Here is a 21,101-nt window from a genome sequence, read left to right as displayed (position 1 = left end):
TAATGTTCTGATTCCAAGAATGGGTTAATACTGGGGGTGGGACGTTAGCATGAAAACCTTACCCCCCCCCCCCCACTGCAGGGACAAGATACTCACAGAATTTACACAGTTTGTTACTTTATATGGGTCGCTGACCCTAGTTTTACACATGTAACATTCCTGGCAACCAGTGAAGTCTTCTCAGTTCTTCTCTTTCATCTTTAAGCAACAGGCTCCCCGGCCCATTCTGCATAACATCGACCATCATTTGTTTTTTTAAAGGTGCCCCCACCCCTCTGCACATATGAGAATATATCTGACTCCTTATGGGGTTTTGAATTTTGTCTTCTTCCTTGAATGGATTGTTTAGATTTAGTGCAAAACATTGTTATTCTAAGTGTTCCACATAATGATTCCCTTCAGCAACAGATAATTTCATGCTTTCCATTGTCCCACCAATACAAGGAGTCACTGGTTGCAGCAAATAGTTTTCACTACAAATGTTTAGAGCTGAATCATCAGATAAAGAAGTAGAATCAATAGAATTCTATTTGTATCTGATAATTCAGCAGTGTCCCTTTGCCAGTGTTCAAAAAGAAAATCATCATTTTCCATCTTGGGATATTAGTCTCCTCATCTCCCACCAAATATCATGGGAAACGTAATATCTGTACTGGTATATCTGTACTGGTATATCTGTACTGGTATATCTGTGCTTGTATATCTGTACTGGTATATCTGTGCTTGTATATCTGTACTGGTATATCTGTACTGGTATATCTGTGCTTCTATATCTGTACTGGTATATCTGTACTGGTATATCTGAGCTTGTATATCTGTACTGGTCACCCTAAGAGGGACTTCTAACTTATAGCTTATGTGGATTCCCTGATCCAATGTGTGGCCATCCAGGTCATTGTCCAGAGATTGTGAGGGACATCTAGAAACCTGTAAGTTGTCCCTCTATGGATGTCACGTTGTGCCGTGTCTCATACATGTTTAATTCTGCCTCAAATCATGTATGTGACCCTATGGAAGCTAAATAAACTTCTCTTTGTTTTGCTGCAAGAACCTCTGGTGCCCTCCTATTAACTGGTCAGTCCAGGAAGGAAGTGTTGCCCCAGTGTAACTCTATTGGCTATTGATTTCTATAAGAACTTCTGACCAATTCTCTGCAGATGTCCATGTTTGTTACAGAGTCACAATTCAGCAGCAGCTGGGGGCCACCATGACTTGGACATCTGTGTATATAGGGAACCTCTGGGGACCTGTGGGACCAACACATAACAGTCCCGATGAGGAGCTTGACTGTGTTTATAGAGCGGTATATGATACATGTCATACAATAGCTTGTGCATCAGGACAGGAGCCCAAACACGTACATTCATTTCACCAGTTTTACAAGTTTCCCATTATTGAGCCAATTGTGTCATGTACAGTTGTACAGATGTTGAAGCAGGGCAAGAACTAGGGGTAACAAAGTAGCCACGTGCCTAGGGCTCAAAGCTGGGGGGGGCACCAGGCACGTACCTTCTCTGTCTCCTACCCCAGTCCGTTCCCTTCTTTCCGCTTTATCCAGAGTCTATTGACGCATGCGTGTCCATTTGCGAATTTGCACATGTTGCATTGTGGGGAGGCGCCCTGGGCAACTCAATAGACGGAGGTCACGGGTTGAGCAACTCGCCTCAGGTGGCATCGCCAGATAGGTTTCCAGGGGCGCCAAAAAGCTACTCCTGGTGCCTTTAAGAGCCAAATTTCAGTTTTTTAAGCCAGAAATCTGGCTTTACTAGTGCGAGAGAGCTCAATTGCGTTTATCACACTAGCGTTGCTGCCTCCCCCCCCGGAAAGGTAAGCTGACAGGGGGGCAGCATTACAGGAGCTGCCTCAGATCTTTCCTAAGAAATGGCGCTGACAGAGGAGCTGCGGAAAAACCATTGTACAATTGAACTCAGGGTTGGACTGGCCAGTCGGGGGAACCAGGGAATGGCCTAGGTGTCTCCTCTGTAGGGTCATTCCTATCATTCCTTTGTTACAAACACTTGAGAACCATCCTATTAAAAATGCTTCTTTTCCAATTCCCTGGTTGGATCTTCTCGAGTCGGTCCGACAATGACTTTACTGACTACTTTTAACTTCCACTTTACAGACAACTTACCAAGAGCCAAGTCCAGTCTCACAGAACTGAGTTTGGGGCCGCGTCTTTATTTGCACCCACATGTGTTTATAGAAGAAGCTGCTCATTGAGATTTCGCATGTTCCTATTATCTTTGGTGAAAACCCCAACTTTGAGTTTTTTTAGTTTTTTTGTTAGGAAACCATGAAATTCTATAAAGAACTGCACTGGCAGCCTAAATTGCTGAATGACTGTACTTTCAAGAAATATAAAGTTTGTGTTGTATTTCCCTGGTAAAGGGAAAATAAGATGGAAGTACTCCAACCCCCATATGTAATATAAGACACTGAGTTTTCCCAGGAGCAGTAACCAATAACAACCAATAAGATGTTTGCATTTAAACAGGTGACCAGTGAATGCTACTTGCTGATTGGTTGCTATAGGTTACTGCTCCTGGGCAAACTTATTGCCTTTTATTACATAACCCCATTTGAGTTTAGCTGTGATTGGCCATATTCATTGTTGCAGATTTGAGGGGTTTTGGCATCTTTATTTGCTCCTATATATGTGGGGTAATAATAATAATTTTATTCAGGGGCACTTGGTCTATCCGATCAGGCTTGCTAAATACTTGTTCAGGAACATTACCATTTATTGATATTAAACATGAATTGTAAATTGTACAAATGGTAAATAAATGTTATCAGATGTAAACTCTTCCACCGTGACCTTTGCAAACTGAAAGAACAATAAAGAGAAGTTATTACTGAGTCCAATAATTAATGTTTCACAGGAAACTAAACGTTACATTCATAACAAAAGAATGTGCCAGTGGTGCTGCCATACTGCAATATTTCATTTCAATATTTTTCATGGGCGTTTCAGATATTCAGTGTATCTTGACTGATCAGACATCAGTTTTCAGAAATTACCAATTCTTTTCATCCTTCGTATGTCTCAAATTTACATAACCCTTTAGGGTTTTTTAAATTTTTTACTCTTGTTTGTTAAATTATTGTGAAGACCCTTGTTTGTTATATAATAATGCAAAGCTCTGTGTAACTTACTGGCTCTATACAAATAAATGAGAATGAAACTGTAATCATCTTGCCTTTCAGTCTCCATCCACTTCCATCTTTTCTTAATTTCTCTGCTCTATCTTGCCCAATTGTCTCCATCTTCTCCTACTGTTTCCATCTTGTCCTACTGTCTCCATCTTGCCCTGCTGTCTCCGTCTTGTCCTACTGTCTCCATCTTGTCCTACTGTCTCTATCTTGTTCTACTGTCTCCATCTTGTCCTACTGTCTCTATCTTGTCCTATTGTCTCCATCTTCTCCTACTGTCTCCATCTTGCCCTGCTGTCTCCATCTTGTCCTACTGTCTCCATCTTGTCCTACTGTCTCAATCTTGCCCTGCTGTCTCCATCTTGTCCTACTATCTACATCTTGTCCTACTGTCTTCATCTCGTCCTACTGTCTCCATCTTGTCCTACTGTCTTCATCTTACACTACTGTCTCCATCTTGTCCTACTGTCTCCATCTTCTTCTACTGTCTCCATCTTCTTCTACTGTCTCAATCTTGCCCTACTGTCTCCATCTTCTTCTACTGTCTCCATCTTGTCCTACTGTCTCCATCTTCTTCTACTGTCTCCATCTTGCCCTACTGTCTCCATCTTGTCCTACTGTCTCCATCTTCTTCTACTGTCTCCATCTTGCCCTACTGTCTCCATCTTGTCCTACTGTCTCCATCTTATCCTACTGTCTCCATCTAGTCCTATTGTCTCCATCCATTTCCATGTTTTCCTAATGTCTCTGTCTTGCTCTACTGTCGCTATTGTCCTAATACTTATATTTATAGCCCTTAACAATGAAGCCCTCCATTAATCTCTGATGTCTACTCTTATTCTGAATTTCTCTCTCTTATCACTTCATCCCATTCCTGACTACAAGACTTCACTAGGGCTTCTCTGCGTTGCCCTATCAGACTCTCCCCTTCCTTCCAAACGCTACATAAAAGCGTATTCACTGCATCTTGACTGATCAGACATCATTTTATCATAAACCACCAATAGTTTTTATATTTTTTTTATATTTCAAATATACCCACAGCTTTCTGATCCCAGTTTAACTCTGTAACACATTGTTTAATTATTGTTAAGACCTGCTTAGATCCTTAAAAATTAATATAAAGTTTTCAGTTCAGCTAGGGGGATATGATCACTATATATAAATATATAAGGGGATATGATCACTATATATAAATATATAAGGGGGATATGATCACTATATATAAATATATAAGGGGATATGATCACTATATAAATATATAAGGAGATATGATGACTATATATAAATATATAAGGGGGATATGATCACTATATATAAATATATAAGAGGATATGATCACTATATATAAATATATAAGAGGATATGATCACTATATATAAATATATAAGGGGATTTGATCACTATATATAAATATATAAGGGGATATGATCACTATATAAATATATAAGGAGATATGATCACTATATATAAATATATAAGGGGGATATGATCACTATATATAAATATATAAGAGGATATGATCACTATATATAAATATATAAGAGGATATGATCATTATATATAAATATATAAGGGGATATGATCCCTATATATAAATATATAAGGGGATATGATCACTATATATAAATATATAAGGGGGATATGATCACTATATATAAATATATAAGGGGGGTATGATCACTATATATAAATATATAAGAGGATATGATCACTATATATAAATATATAAGGGGATATGATCACTATATATAAATATATAAGAGGGATATGATCACTATATATAAATATATAAGGGGATATGATCACTATATATAAATATATAAGGAGGATATGATCACTATATATAAATATATAAGGGGGATATGATCACTATATATAAATATATAAGGGGGATATGATCACTATATATAAATATATAAGGGGATATGATCACTATATATAAATATATAAGGGGGATATGATCACTATATATAAATATATAAGGGGATATGATCACTATATATAAATATATAAGGGGGATATGATCACTATATATAAATATATAAGGGGGATATGATCACTATATATAAATATATAAGGGGATATGATCACTATATATAAATATATAAGGGGATATGATCACTATATATAAATATATAAGGGGGATATGATCACTATATATAAATATATAAGGGGATATGATCACTATATATAAATATATAAGGGAGATATGATCACTATATATAAATATATAAGGGGATATGATCACTATATATAAATATATAAGGGAGATATGATCACTATATATAAATATATAAGGGGATATGATCACTATATATATATATATATAAGAGGATATGATCACTATATATAAATATATAAGGGGGATATGATCACTATATATAAATATATAAAGGGATTATCTGATATATTTTCGCAGTAGCTCCTTCCATCACAGGAGGGAGCCAATGAGATTAGAGGAAAGGAGGTTCCATATTAAGGAGGGAAGGGGTTTGTTACAGTGAGATGAAAATGTGGAATTGTCTCCCTGAATCAGTGGTACAGGCTGATACATTAGATAGATAGATAGATAGATAGATAGATAGATAAATTCCTCTGGATCCACTGACACTCAGGTAGGTTTCACTTAGACATAAAAGGCAGAACTTGATGGACGTGTGTTATTTTTCAATCTAATTTACTAAGTTACCATTTTCCTCCATTTATCATTAATGAAGAGCATGTAGATAATAAAGGATAATGAACTTGCTTTGTAATTGGTCAGCTTGGGGGGAACCACTACCTGCTGGAGGTGCTCTGATATTTCCCCTATATTGTTCTGAGCTCATATTAGTATTTGAGACTTTTCCCTTACAACCTGCAGAACTCAACTCAATATATTTTGTGACCCGGCTTAAATTCCAGGACTTGCTTATAGAACTGAGTGTCAGTTGTACTTGTGCCAATAAAGGGCATGTCTATGTGCCGCTCATGCGTCTATATATATATATTGGTGACACCTACAGGGCGACACCTTAGCAAAGCTTTTGAGATATTGTGTGTTTTTGTTTTGAAGAAATGAAAGGTATTGAATGAATGAAATCCCTAGAAGGCTGTTCCAGAATAAGGTGAAGGTGGCACTGGCCGTGACAGAAGATGGCATGGCACAATTGTGTCTCTTTGTTTTTACACTGAACACTTGGCCTGTTTTCTCTATGGTCGATCCGGTGACCTCGATGTCCACAAAATGCCAATCTAGAATGCTGCAACCGACCCTCATATTAATTCTGCTTTTAGTCACAAACAACTCACAACTTTGTTATACAATTGTATTCACTAAGACCATTACAAAGGCAACATGTTCCCTCCAACATGGCAGTTATGTCCAGAATCTGTGAGTTGTGCCAAATGCCAGAGGGGCTGCTGTAAGTTGCCATAGATACTCACTATTTATTGGGCTGATGGGGGCTGCTTGGGCCTCTGTGTACTTGGAATACCAGAACCCATTGTGACTCCCAGTCCAGACCTGTTTATGTCACTAGTCACTAGAGCTGAGCCCACTGGCACCCTATGTAACTCTCCTGGGCACCTCAAGGGAAGGAGGTAAGTGTCCCACAGTGGTTGGGGTAAGAGATTCAGTATGAGGGCAGAAAGAAGAGATCGGTGCCCCGACTCCCATCATTGCAGCCAAGCCTTGTGTCTATTCCACCTGCCCCTACTTCCAGCCCTGATAGTCACATGCTCATGTGGCTATTTTGCTGACTGCAGAGCTGACTCTCTACAATAATAACTACTGTACTGGCACAAAGTTCCCTGCCAGGGGTCCGTGGGCATCTGTAATTTTCCAGCGGAGGCAAAATCATCAACTAAAAGCAACGTGATTTTGTAAATGAATTCTGTATAGAGGGATAAGGTGATCTCAGATTTGTTGAAAATTCATTTATTTGCAAAGCCCAAAAAGTCCCCCACATAATTGTGTAACAAAGGGGCATTGTTTGAGTAGAGAGTAGAACGCAGGATAATGTGTTGCACTTTATATAATAGGGAATCATTTGGGAAGAAAAAGGAAAACTACACAGTACTCACCTTGATTTACCTTTCCTGGCCATGGGGATGTGCATGGGTAAGCTCCACCCCTTTGATCCCAGACAGAAGCCCCTCCCCTTACCCACTCCCTTACCCATGTGTCTGCGAGACTAATAACGCGCCACTGATTGGCAGGGATTGGTTTGAACATATTCACAGTAAAAACCTCTTATTGGTTTTTAAGTTGTGACTGTGCCATTAGGTTTGACTCAATGAAGTGCAGTAATTAATAACTTCATTAATAACTTGGGCAACTGGTGTCAGACTTAATTGTCGGAGTTGGAAGAAAACTGAATGTGGGAGAGGCTCCAGGGAAAGGTGGGAGTTTATAGGGTCAATATAAGAGGGATTCCAGAACTTGGCCATGACCCCTTGTGTTGAGAAGTAATGGGGACATTGTATCCTATATGTGAGTGTTTCTTACCTTGGATCAGACACCAGAACTCCAATCACACCATCGAACCCGAGCGTATGAGCAGCCACGAAAGCGGCGGCCATTGTATTGACATTATTGGGAGCCAAGGAGCACAGTGTGGGCACCGGACCCTCGTACAGAACTGTCCGTTTACTCATCGCTTCTCGGTTCCTCTTGGCCCAAGTCTCTTCTAATCTTCTAAACTCTTTGGGTGCTTTGTCATAGTCATTTTCATACCCTAGAAATATAGAGGGACTTGTTCTCACAAAATGTTTCCAGCAATAAATGTATTACAGACAAACCCCAATGTTACGTTTTCCAGGGGATAAAAAAAATTTAAAATTCGGGAAAATGTAAAATGGGGATCATAAAATCAGGTTTTGACGATATTAGATCTGACTATTTTCTCTTGGGGAGATTGGGAGTTACTGCCCCTGCAGCAGAATTCATTGCTCACATCCAGTTGCTCCACACAAATGTCAGCTACCTCACTGCCACTTTTTATCCACCCTCTGGAGGAAGCTGGAGCCCCCTTTCCTATGTATGAAAGATCATTATGATTTCTGGGGTACAGTACAGCTAAGGAGTTGCTTGTGCTTCTCACAAAGCTGTGGGCCAGTTTAGGGTCTGGCTAGTTTTACAACTTTCACAGATTCTGCATTAATATTGTTGGTCAAAGGGACGGACCCTTGAAATAAAGCTTGTTAGGGGGGGGCACTTGATAGACTTCATATAGTAAAGCAAGCAGGGCCGCCATCAGGGGGGCATAGGGGATACAAGCGTACCAGGCCCGGGCCTGAAGGGGGCCCCAGCAATGCTGAACTTTTGGTCCCCTTGACATCACCGAAGCCCAAAGCCGCGCTGCCTCCTTCCAAAGTCCTGAATGCGGAAGTGCCGAAAAGCCAAAGTCTTCAAAGCGGAAGTGCCGAAAAGCTGAACAGCCAAAGTCCCGAAGCGTCGCAAAGACCTGAAGTGAAGAAAACAGCCGAACACCAATGTGTGTGTTTTTTTTAAATTCCATGGCCCCCAGTGTATTATTTTAATATTCTATAGGCCCCTGCCAACAATGTTTTTTTAAAAAATATTTTTTGGGGCCCCAGTTTTTTTTTAACTTGTAAGGGGGCAGGCCCTGGTGCCAATATTTTTTTAAGCTTATGGTGCCCCTTACTTTCAGACTACCTCTTTGTGCCATTTTAAAGATGTCTTCTGCCCCCCACAATGCACCATAAGGGACATACAGAGTGTACCCCGAGAGCCTGGCGCATTCTCTCAGCTTCACTTCAGTGGCTTCATCTGCGAGTTCAGTGGGAGATCCAACCTACAGACAGATATTCTAGTAAATGTGTTCCATTATATGCCGGGGAACTAGAACAGCCCCAAACACATCCATAGTCTCACACTGGGACCTTCTCATAGTATTCCAGTCATCTCCTCCCAACTGGGTACAGGAAAATGATGTGCGAGTCAAGGGTTTAAACTACACAGTGACACCACAACACATCCCAGTGGTCAAGCTCATCACAGCCACCGAATATTATATCAAGAACAATCATAAACCAATGGAGAAAGCCGAAAAACTCTGACTGAAAATCTCAGCTGCCTTGTCAAGCACTAGAATACCTTCACTACTACTCTTTTTGACCAAAATCAGATTTTTACCCTGTACACCAGAGAAGTACAGTGGCTGATCTATTTCAAAAAACAAATAGAAAACACAATCAAACTCACATGCACAAAATTTGACTTTCAAAGAGAGACAGGCTCTCAAAAACATCTAGAATGATAAAACGGTTGTGGTCAGTTCAGCAGATAAGGGAGGAATGGTGGTCATGCTTATCTTTGAAGACTATCATGGGAATCTCTACGCCAACTCTCAAATATCATCTCATATGAGTGCTTGCAATCCAATCCCACCAAAAGATCAGAAATCCTTAAACAAAGATTAAGAGCTAGAGGATTTGGGGAAACACAATTAGATAAAGCTTTTAAAAAAGTCTTTAATCGTCAATTACCAACCAAAAACAAAGCAGGAGACAGATCCGGTGGTACAAATGTCTCTAGTTAATGATAGAACCCACTCACCAACCTTTTTTGTTACCAGGTTCAGTCCCCAATTTCATGCGATTAATAGAAATGTAAACATTTTACGGACAGATCTACCATTGGATACAGTTTTAGAACATGGGCTCAAATCAGTGACCAGACTCAGTTGCACTTTGGGTAATTTAATAGCGCAGAGCAATGTACAGGGACCCAGTACTGGAAATTAGCTTGATACATATGACATGTTTAAGTGCAGGGTAACACGATACCAGAAAACACAATGTTTTATGTCTTCAGGTCACAAACAAGAAATATACCAAAAAACTATTTATAAATTGTAACACCACTATTGTGGTATTTCTCCTGAAATGTTTAAAATTTCCTATACAGTGTGTGGGGCAAACTACTAGACCCCTAAAAAGGGAACAAATTCGGGATATTAAGAACAAAAACAATTTGCTCTATGCAATGGGGGCGACATACATAAACTAAAAGTCACAGGTATTGACAAATTGAAGAAAAGCTGGAGAGGATCCATTCCCCTAACTCTTACAGCTAAAGACTAAATGGATTTTCTTTGTACATACCACAATACCAGATGGCCTAAACTTTACACTATCAATATGTCACTATACAACATAATCTGACTTTCTCCAGTGCTTGTTTTGATATCAGAGGTTTCTTCCAATATTAAAATAACTTTAAACAAAGTCCTGCTTCTGAGCCTGTCACATAGGGACACAAGTTTAGTGTAATGTAACTTATACCGTTCATTCTCATTGGTTTATTCCTATGTATTAAGCTTTACCCTTATTGGATAAGGAAATGTGTGATACAAGATCCAAAAATGTTATATAAATGCTATATAAAAAACTGGAGCCTGTGTATAGGCTCAATGTGGGGTAATGTTGTTTTTTTAAAGCTGTTTCAATAAATCTTGACTATAGAGACATTTTTGGATCTTGTATGTATTACCTCTGTTCAGTCACTAGAGGTCTCTGTCATGCCTAGTATAACTTAGACTGTTGTGTAATCCCCATGGCCAATATAAATAATTTAAAGGGATCCTGTCATCGGAAAACATGTTTTTTTTCAAAATGAATCAGTTAATAGTGCTGCTCCAGCAGAATTCTGCACTGAAATCCATTTCTCAAAAGAGCAAACAGATTTTTTTATATTCAATTTTGAAATCTGACATGGGGCTAGACATATTGTCAATTTCCCAGCTGCCCCCAGTCATGTGACTTGTGCCTGCACTTTAGGAGAGAAATGCTTTCTGGCAGGCTGCTGTTTTTCCTTCTCAATGTAACTGAATGTGTCTCAGTGGGACCTGGATTTTACTATTGAGTGTTGTTCTTAGATCTACCAGGCAGCTGTTATCTTGTGTTAGGGAGCTGCTATCTGGTTACCTTCCCATTGTTCTGTTGTTTGGCTGCTGGGGGGGAAAAGGGGGGGGGGGTGATATCACTCCAACTTGCAGTACAGCAGTAAAGAGTGATTGAAGTTTATCAGAGCACAAGTCGCATGACTTGGGGCAGCTGAGAAATTGACAAAATGTCTAGCCCCATGTCAGATTTCAAAATTGAATATAAAAAAATCTGTTTGCTCTTTTGAGAAATGGATTTCAGTGCAGAATTCTGCTGGAGCAGCACTATTAACTGAATCATTTTGAAAAAAATGTTTTTTCCCATGACAGTATCCCTTTAAGGTATTGTGTGATGTCATGTATGTACATTTTATTGCTCATTATCCCCCCTTAAATTGATGGTGTGGAGGGGAGAGCAACAGCCTATGAGTAAGTGCCCATCCTTGGCATGAAATGCGTCAAGCTTAAGTATGTCCTAAATAAAGTTTTTCTACTTTTTAAATATCATCTGGGCTCCTCTTTTTCACGCAACAGTAAGTGTTTCCCAACTTTTTGCTTTTGTTTCACTAGGATACCACCCTCTAAACTTACTACCCAAGAAAGGGGAGGTCTCACATCTCTTAGTAAGGACCCCAACATCACTATCCTAGCAGCAGATAAAGGGAGACTCAACACAACTGACTATCCCTGCAAAATGACCACACTACTCAGTGATAGTAATACATATGAGCCTTTAAGGAAAGACCCAACAAGCAGTTACAAGATAAAGGTGATACATTGCTTGAAACATCTTAAAAGGGAGGAAGCCATCAATCGAGCCTTGTACCATCAACTGTACCCCAGAGAAGCCACCCCGTGCTTATATGGACTCCCCAAGATACACAAGGAAGGAGCCCCACTCAGGCCTATTGTCAGCAGCATCAACTTAGTGACTTACAACATTGCAGCAGAAGAGACAATGGTGTCACATGGACAGTGAAGATTTGTGCCTAAACACCACATACTTCAAATATAAGGAGCCCTTCTACAGACAAAAACATGGGTGTGCAATGGGTTCTCTAGTATCTCTAGTTGTGGCCAACTTATACATGGAAGAAGTGGAAAGAAGGGCATTGCATATATTCTCAGGAACTACACCAAGTCACTGGTTCATGTATGTAGATGACACTTGGGTCAAAATCAGATCTTATGAAGTGGCAGCCTTTAAGGAACATATAAACTCAGTGGACAACAACATCAAGGTCAGAAGGGAAGATGTCAATGAGAACAAACTTGCCTTTTTGGACTGTTTGATATGTATCCAAGAGGGGGGTAACTTGAAGACGGAAGTATACAGGAAACCCACTCATACGGATCGATATCTGTTGTCCGATTCCCACCATCCACTGGAACACAAACTGGGTGTCACAAGAACTCTGCAGAAAGTGTGACAACTGATACAGAGTCCAAGGACAAGGAGCATAAACATCTCAGAGGAGCTTGGAAAGCCTGTGGCCTCCAGACTGGGCCTTTGTCAAAACAGCAGCAACCAAGCCCAACAGGAACACCAATAGAAATAACCACCCGGAGACACATAGTAGGCGAAACATAGTCATCCCATATGTAGCTGGAGTGTCAGAGAAACTCAGGAGGATTTTCAACAAACACCATGTCCCTGTGTTTTTCAAACCTATCAACACACTGAGACAAAAACTGGTACACCCAAAGGATCCAACGACTAAAGAAAAACAAAGCAATGTGGTATACGGAGTCCAGTGTAGTGAGGAGAGCACAGATCTATACATTGGGGAGACAAAACAACTGCTCTCCAAGTGAATGGCTCAGCACAGGAGGGAGAACTTTCTACACCTAAAAGACAAGGGACACTCCTTTGAAGATAACAAGGTTCAAATCTTGGATAAAGAAGACGCTGGTTTGAACGAGGAGTGAAAGAGGCGATTCATGTCAAGGTGGAGAAACCATCTCTGAACAGAGGCGGGGGCCTTCGACACCCCCTGTCTGTTACATACAATGTGTTCTACCATCTGTACCCCGGCAGATTCAGAACACTTCACACATCCATTCATACAACTCTCACAATTAACTCCAGTTAATTGTGAGAATTGCTCCAATTGGCTATGTTTGTGTATCCTATGCCTTTAAAGAAGATGACAGTAGCAGGGAAGAGGGAAGTTGGCAGTTGGGGAGCTCAGGTGTAAGAGGAGGGTTAACCTCATGAATAAGGAAGAGGAAACGACAGGATTAAGCGGCCAATGTTGTGAGACAAATGATCTAACTATCTAGAAAATACACAGTGAATTATTTTATTTAAAAAAGGAAATTGGCCAAATATCTGGAAGGAGTTTTTATGTTGCCCCCATGTCTGTACAGATTTCCCCCCATACGGCTAATCAACCTGAGTTACCTGAGCTGCCTTAGTGTGTGTGAGTATGAGTGTGTCTGTGAGTGTGTGTGTGAGTATAAGTGTGTGTGAGAGTGTGTGTGAGTGTGTGAGTGTGTGTGTGAGTGTGTGTGAGAGTATGAGTGTGTATGTGAGTGAGTGTGTGTGAGTGAGTGTGTGTGAGTGTGTGTGAGAGTATGAGTGTGTATGTGAGTGAGTGTGTGTGAGTGTGTGTGTGAGTGTGTGTGTGTGAGTATGTGTGTGAGGATAAGTGTGTGTGAGAGTATGAGTGTGTCTGTGAGTAAGTATGTGTGAGTGTGTGTGTGTGTGTGTGAATGTGTGAGTGTGTGAGTGTGTGTGACAGTGAGTGAGTGTGTGTGAGTGAGTGTGAGTGAGTGTGTGGGAATATGATTGAGACAGGGATTGGAAGCTGCACAGAGACAGGGATGGAGGAGAATGATGACAAATCTCAGTATAAAGTTCCAAGGTTTTCCCCCTACACAACAGACGTAGCGGCAGGTTCAGGAGTCGTGTGTTTGTGCAGAACTGGAAGTTCCATTGGAACAAGTGGGGCAAAGACTGAAGTGAACAACTTGGGTGAAGCTCTAAGGAATGATCAGCCCTATATAAATACAGGATGATAATAATGAACCTGAAATCTATATTTACATAGAGAGGTGCAGAGTCAGCAGCTTTTTCTTTCCTAATGTGGGTCAGTGATGCCGGGGAATCACATGGAATGAATCAACTTGATAGAGACTAATAATAACAGAAATGCTGTGATATTAATTCATCATTTCTTTTCCTTTCTCTGCATTTGCTATTTATTGCAATAATAAAGATTCACTAGTCCACAACTCCTTGTAATGTTGCCAAACGCTGTGACTTCCATATTTACAGTTACATTGATTTGTCCATCAACTCAACCCTGTGGAACACGGCGTAACCCAAACCCAGAACAAACCCAAAGTTCCGGCTCTTCTGCCTGTAGCAGCCGCCTATGGCTTTGGGTGGAGACCTACTCGGGGGCTACTAGATGCCACCAGGTCTATAGAGGGAGAAGTAAGGAGAGAGTTGTGAGTGAGTAAGGGAACGAGAGTAGTGTTGTACAATGGGAAAGAAGGAACGTAGTCAAAGCCAGGCCGGTTGGAAACAATCAGTCAATACGATAGAGATGCAGGAGATGTGAGAATGGTCGGCTCTCAGGCCGGGTCAAACACAACAGAATCGAGTAATAATCAGGACAGGCAGCAGACAAGAAGAAAAGCACAGGCAGAAATGGGACAGGCAGAGCCAGTAACAACAGGAATACACAGAAGAATCCCACCCAGGAACTTTAAGTAAAGACCTTTACGTTGGGCAATGATTTCCCTATTTACCCTTTAAATATATGAATTTTGCACCGGCCGATCGAAACTTCCGGATATAGCGAAACTTGCTGAGCGCGGGAAACCAGGAAGAATTCATTCACCGGCGAGACGCCAAACAGGACGGACATGGCGGGTGTCCCCGCTGCACCCCCACCCTGTCCTAATTATCCCCAGCACATATTTATATATTATATATTATATATTCCTTTAGTTTAGTTGCACTTAGTCTCTCCAGCTCATTTATATCCCTCTTAAGGACTGGAGTCCAAAACTGCCCCCATACTCCAGATGAGGCCTCACCAGGGACCTATAAAGAGGCATAATTATGTTTTCATCCCTTGAATTAATGCCCTTTTTTATACAAGAACTTTATTTGCTTTAGTAGCCACAGAATGACACTGCCCAGAATTAGACAACTTGTTATCTACAAAGACCCCAAGATCCTTCTCATTTAAGGAAACTCCCAACACACTGCCATCCCCGTATATACAGTATATACAGCTTCTCAATAAAGTCTGCCCTGATTTACTGATTTACTGATTTAATGTTGGGGCATTATTATGGAGAATGATGGCTAAATATTATGGGGAATGACGGGATATTATTGTGGGGAATTATGGGGCATTATTATGGGGAATGATGGGACATTATTATGGGGAATGATGGGACATTATTGTGGAGAATTATGGGGCATTATTATGGGGAATGTTGGGACATTATTGTGGGGAATTATGGGGCATTATTATGGGGAATGTTGGGGCATTATTGTGGGGAATTATGGGACATTATTGTGGGGAATTATGGGGCATTATTATGGGGAATGTTGGGGCATTATTATGGGGAATGATGGGACATGATTATGGGGAATTATGGGACATTATTATGGGGAATGTTGGGGCATTATTATGGGGAATGTTGGGGCATTATTATGGGGAATGATGGGACATGATTATGGGGAATGATGGGACATTGTTATGGGGAATTATGGGGCATTACACAGCAATGGACATACCTTATTTTTATTTCTCTTGTGGATTTGGATTAGAGTCGCTACCTGGCAGTTTCAGGAGAAATTATCTTTATATTTTGACCTCCAGTTTCACTGACTGCGGCAGATTCGGGGGGGTCTCTCCCTCTAGTTTGTTAATGATTATTCACGTCTCTTTGTTTAGAATTGACTTTCTGTCAGTCACAATGTGTCCTTTGCAGATGGATATACTGAAGATAAAGCCCCTAATGCACATTTATATTCCCAGAATCATCTCAAATCTGTCAGGAATCCCATCATTTTAGATTTCACTAGTGTCACCTTTGTGTTATTTCATTTTCCTCTGCTCCCCTATTCAGACATATTGCAGCCAATGATAAGTAACAGAACATCCTCATTATTTTGTCTCACACTACAACTTAATGTATATGGGAACTTTATCTATTTATATGACTATGTAGATTTTCATTCATCCACGTCATGGTATATCTAATACAAGTAATTCAAAAATAAACAACTGGACTTGCTGAGTAATCAATGAAGACGTTTCACATCCGAGCAGCTTCTTCAGTACAACTGACTGGTGTGGGAAGTTCTCGGCATATAAACTCTTCCACTAATCCAATCACAATGGCACATTGTAACTCTTCAGAGAGGTGAAACTCACAGAGGTGTAGATTGTGTGTAGTTACTGTGATAGGATTATCCAATGTGTCATGTGACTCCTAGATACAGCTGTTACTTGTGAGAGTTACATGAATGGATGTGTGACGTGTTCTGAATCCCCCGGGGTACAGATGTTAGAACACATTGTATGTAGCAGACAGGTGGTGTCGAAGGCCCCCGCCTCTGTTCAGGGATGGTTTCTCCACCTTGACATGAATCGCCTCTTTCTCGCCTCGTTCAAACCAGCGTCTTCTTTATCCAAGATTTGGACCTTGTTATCTTCAAAGGAGTGTCCCTTGTCTTTTAAGTGTAGAAAGACAGCTGAGTCTTGTCCTGTAGAGTTCTCCCTCCTGTGCTGAGCCATTCGCTTGGAGAGCAGTTGTTTTGTCTCCCCAATGTATAGATCTGTGCTCTCCTCACTACACTGGACTCCATATACCACATTGCTTTGTTTTTCTTTTGGTGTTGGATCCTTTGGGTGTACCAGTTTGTGTCTCAGTGTGTTGATAGGTTTGAAAAACACAGGGACATGGTGTTTGTTAAAAATCCTCCTGAGTTTCTCTGACACTCCAGCTACATATGGGATGACTATGTTTCACCTACTATGTGTCTCCGGGCGGTTATTTCTATTGGTGTTCCTGTTGGGCTTGGTTTTGACAAAGGCCCAGTCTGGAGGCCACAGGCTTTCAAAGCTCCTCTGAGATGTTTTTGTCTTTGTCTTTGGACTCCGTATCAGTTGTCACACATTCCATGTGATGCAGAAATGTGTATAAAAAAGATTGAATATAAATAATATAATATGTGGGGGTACAGTGAAGACAGAGACTATATTAAAGGGATACAAATGGTATAGGAGGAATATGTTGTCTGTTCTCACCATCATTCTAAAACAGGGGGTTCTGTAAGGTGGGGGAAGGAGATGGGGCTCCACATTTTCTCCTATAAACGTAATTTCTTCCTGTTCAACGACGACTGAATGAATTTTGTTTCTCTTCTGTTGATTTGTTGATCTTCTGTTGTTTTCTTCTTATGTTGTCTAAATAGGGTTGGGGAGTAGGGTTTTTTTTACTTTATGGTTGAATTCTCCTTTAAAGGAACAGTTCAGTATAAAAATAAAAACTGGGTAAATAAATAGTCTCTGCAAAATAAAAAATGTATCTAATATAGTTAGTTAGGCAAAAATGTAATGTATAAAGGCTGGAGTGAGTGGATGTGTAACATAACAGAACAGAACACTACTTCCTGCTTTTCATCTCTCTAACTCTGAGTTAGTCAGTGACTATAAGTGACTACTGATCTCCTTAGTTGCTGGGCAGATGCCCATGTAGCTAGTTGCAATTTACATATCACAGTTATTGGCTTAGAGGTGTTGTGACCACTTCCTGTCACACTTTGGTATAGTGAGTGAGAGGGGGTGGAGCTTCCTCTTTGGCTTCTGGTGTCTGATCCAGCTGGGTGTTTCCAGGGAGTCTGGGTACAACAAGGCCCAGTAAAGCCAATTTGCTCTCCCCCTGGAAGGTTTAATAACACATCAAAGCTCCAATCTTGCTAATACAATCAACGCCTAATTTAATAACATCATAATTAGGATTTGCAAAGTGATTGGACAATTTGGCCCAGTGATGTATATTTAATGCCCAAATACATGACTGGGCCAGTTTGGCAAAATGACCATAAAACAGACGTCAGGATTCATTTGCCAGAAGGGGAGGATCTGGGTGGAGCCTTTTCATGTAATTGTGATACAGGAGATGTAGCAGAGATTCCTGCCAATGATTTCCATCCAGTCCTGGGAGATGTCGGACTCTTTGGAGCCTCATACAGAGAATTTAGCTACGAAATTGTGTAGTTCTTGTAGCCGGCACAGTGCACTTTATTACTCACATTATTGGCTACTTTTTATCTGTTTTACTGGAGTGTCATGTTTAAAACGTATTATTTGCTGAATAAAGTGTGTTATTTTATATCCACTATTATAATACAGGAATTCCAGTTTCCAGCTACAGACTTTTATTTGTATATTCTCTACAAGTAATGCCAGTCAGCAGCATCAAGGGCAAATAAGGTCTTGACTTGTATTAAAAGGGGCAGAGAGTCACGGGAGGAGGGGGTCCCACTGTATAGAGCACTGGTAAGGCCCCATCTAGAATATGCCCTACAGTTTTGGTCTCCATCACTCAAACAGGACATTATTGTATTAGAGAGGGGACAGAGAAGGGCAACTAAGCTGGTAAAGGGAAAATCTTAGCTATGAGGAAAGACTGGCCAAATTGGGGATGTTCACTCTGGAGAAGAGGCGCTTAAGGTGAGATATGATAACTATGTATAAATATATAAGGGGATCATATAATAATCTCTCTAATGATTTATTTACCAGTAGGTCTTTCCAGCTGACACAAGGTCACCCATTCCGATTAGAAGAAAAGAGGTTCCAGCTAAATATTGGGAAGGGGTTTGTTACAGTGAGAGCTGTGAAGATGTGGAATTGTCTCCCTGAATCAGTGGTACAGGCTGATACATTAGATAGGTACAAGGAAGGGTCGGATGCTTTATTCACCAGTAGCTCCTCCCAGCAGACAGGAGGGAGCCAATGAGATTAGAGGAGGGAAAGGAGTGTTACAGGGAGAGCTGGGAAGTGAATCAGGGGTACAGGCTAATACATTAGATAGGTACAAGGAAGGGTCGGATGCTTTATTCACCAGTAGCTCCTCCCAGCAGACAGGAGGGAACCAATGAGATTAGAGGAGGGAAAGGGGTGTTACAGGGAGAGCTGGGAAGTGAATCAGTGGTACAGGCTGATACATTAGATAGGTACAAGGAAGGGTCGGATGCTTTATTCACCAGTAGCTCCTCCCAGCAGACAGGAGGGAGCCAATGAGATTAGAGGAGGGAAAGGGGTGTTACAGGGAGAGCTGGGAAGTGAATCAGGGGTAGAGGCTGATACATTAGATAGGTATAAGAAGGGGTTGGATGGTGTTTAGCAAGTGAAGGGAATACAGGGATATGGGAGATAGCTCATAGTACAAGTTGATCCAGGGACTGGTTCAATTGCCATTTTGGAGTCAGGAAGGAATTTTTCCCCCTCTGAGGCAAATTGGAGAAACTTCGATCAAAAGGGTTTTTTCACCTTCCTCTGGATCAACTGGCAGTTAGGCAGGTTATAGATAGACTTTGATAAAAGACACACGTCCATCAAGTTTAACCTCAAACTAACTTATTATGTTCTAGCTGGTAGTAGATGAAATGTAATTTCTGATTGGTTGCTATAGACAACTGCAGTTGTGCAATCGGGGGGCTTTTGGGGGACAGGTCCAAGGTTGGGTATATGGGGTACATATGGTTCCTGGTGGAAACTGTGGCTAAAATATATTCAGTTTTTGCATCAGAGAAAGTCTGTTGTAGAAAGTCCAGTCCATGTGCTGCACAGAAGCCTTTACATTGTTACATTAATACTCTTCTCATTCTGCTTGGTAATGAAGCAGTTAATTTAAACACACAAAACCCAGAGCAACTAAAGCAATTGTCAATAAGTCATATAATGTGGGGTTTTCATTTGTGGTGAAACACGGGTTGAGACTGATATTGTACTGACCCCAAAGCACCAACTCTTATCAACCCAGAGGCAGCAGTTACAGCATGAAGACCCCAATCTTGATCAATGGCAACCCCAAATATTCCCTATCGAAATCGGGAGCATAGAGAAGGCAGGAGTATAGAAAAGCACCTCCCCAACATTGGACACTGGGGACCCCTCAAACCAGCAACATAGAGAACATGAGGCGCCTCCTCAGCACATTATACAACAAAGAACAAACTACATTCTCTCAGTCTATTTAATGTATTTGCTGTCATATTAATTTCTCTTGTTTATGTGAATATCAAAGAAAATATTTTAACAAGAAGAACAAACCTAGAGCAATAACCAATGAGAATCTAGTTTGTCCCATAGAATGGAGTTCATGACAAGGTATATATATATATACCGATATACATCATGATTAGGAGCCGGAATATCCAGGGACTCAATGCTTCAGCCTTTGGATCCAAAGTAAATGATCCGGAATTTAAACAGAGATTTCCAGATCATCAGGGTGAATCCTTGGTACCCACTGGCTACAGGGAATCCCCAAACAGGGGCATTAGTCTGGTACAAGGAGGGGCATTAGTCTGGTACAAGGAGGGGCATTAGTCTGGTACAAGGAGGGGCATTAGTCTGGTACAAGGAGGGGCATTAGTCTGGTACAAGGAGGGGCATTAGTCTGGTACAAGGAGGGGCATTAGTCTGGTACAAGGAGGGGCATTAGTCTGGTACAAGGAGGGGCATTAGTCTGGTACAAGGAGGGGCATCAATTAAGAGAGGAGACAGTCCTATATGGATAAAAATAAGCAGCACATTTGTAAAGATAAGTTTCCCTGGTGGTCTAGTGATTTACCCTGTGAGCAGTGGGGACACCGGGTGATTCCTGCCCCTTCAGCGCCGGTATCTCTATGGCGCACGCGACCGCTCGATTCCAAGTTTATGCGCCAGCGTGATGACGTCATTGCGCAATGGCACAAAATTCAAAGTATCTGAAGGGGCTTTGGAATAAAACACTTTGCACGTTGTTAGGTTCAATTTAGTTTGTTCCTGGTGCTATTTCTACGTGAAT

General features: G+C 40.9%; 1 pseudogene; it reads right to left on the bottom strand.

Moving 5' to 3' along the window:
• Positions 1-2,795: 2,795 nt before the first annotated feature.
• Positions 2,796-14,926, bottom strand: LOC108705057 (annotated as a pseudogene).
• Positions 14,927-21,101: the final 6,175 nt, after the last annotated feature.

Source organism: Xenopus laevis, chromosome 7L (genome assembly GCF_017654675.1).
Source record: "Xenopus laevis strain J_2021 chromosome 7L, Xenopus_laevis_v10.1, whole genome shotgun sequence".
In the NCBI taxonomy this organism is placed as follows: Eukaryota; Metazoa; Chordata; class Amphibia; order Anura; family Pipidae; genus Xenopus; species Xenopus laevis.
Note: the sequence above shows the minus strand (reverse complement) of the source record. Positions and strands in the feature narration are given on the sequence as shown.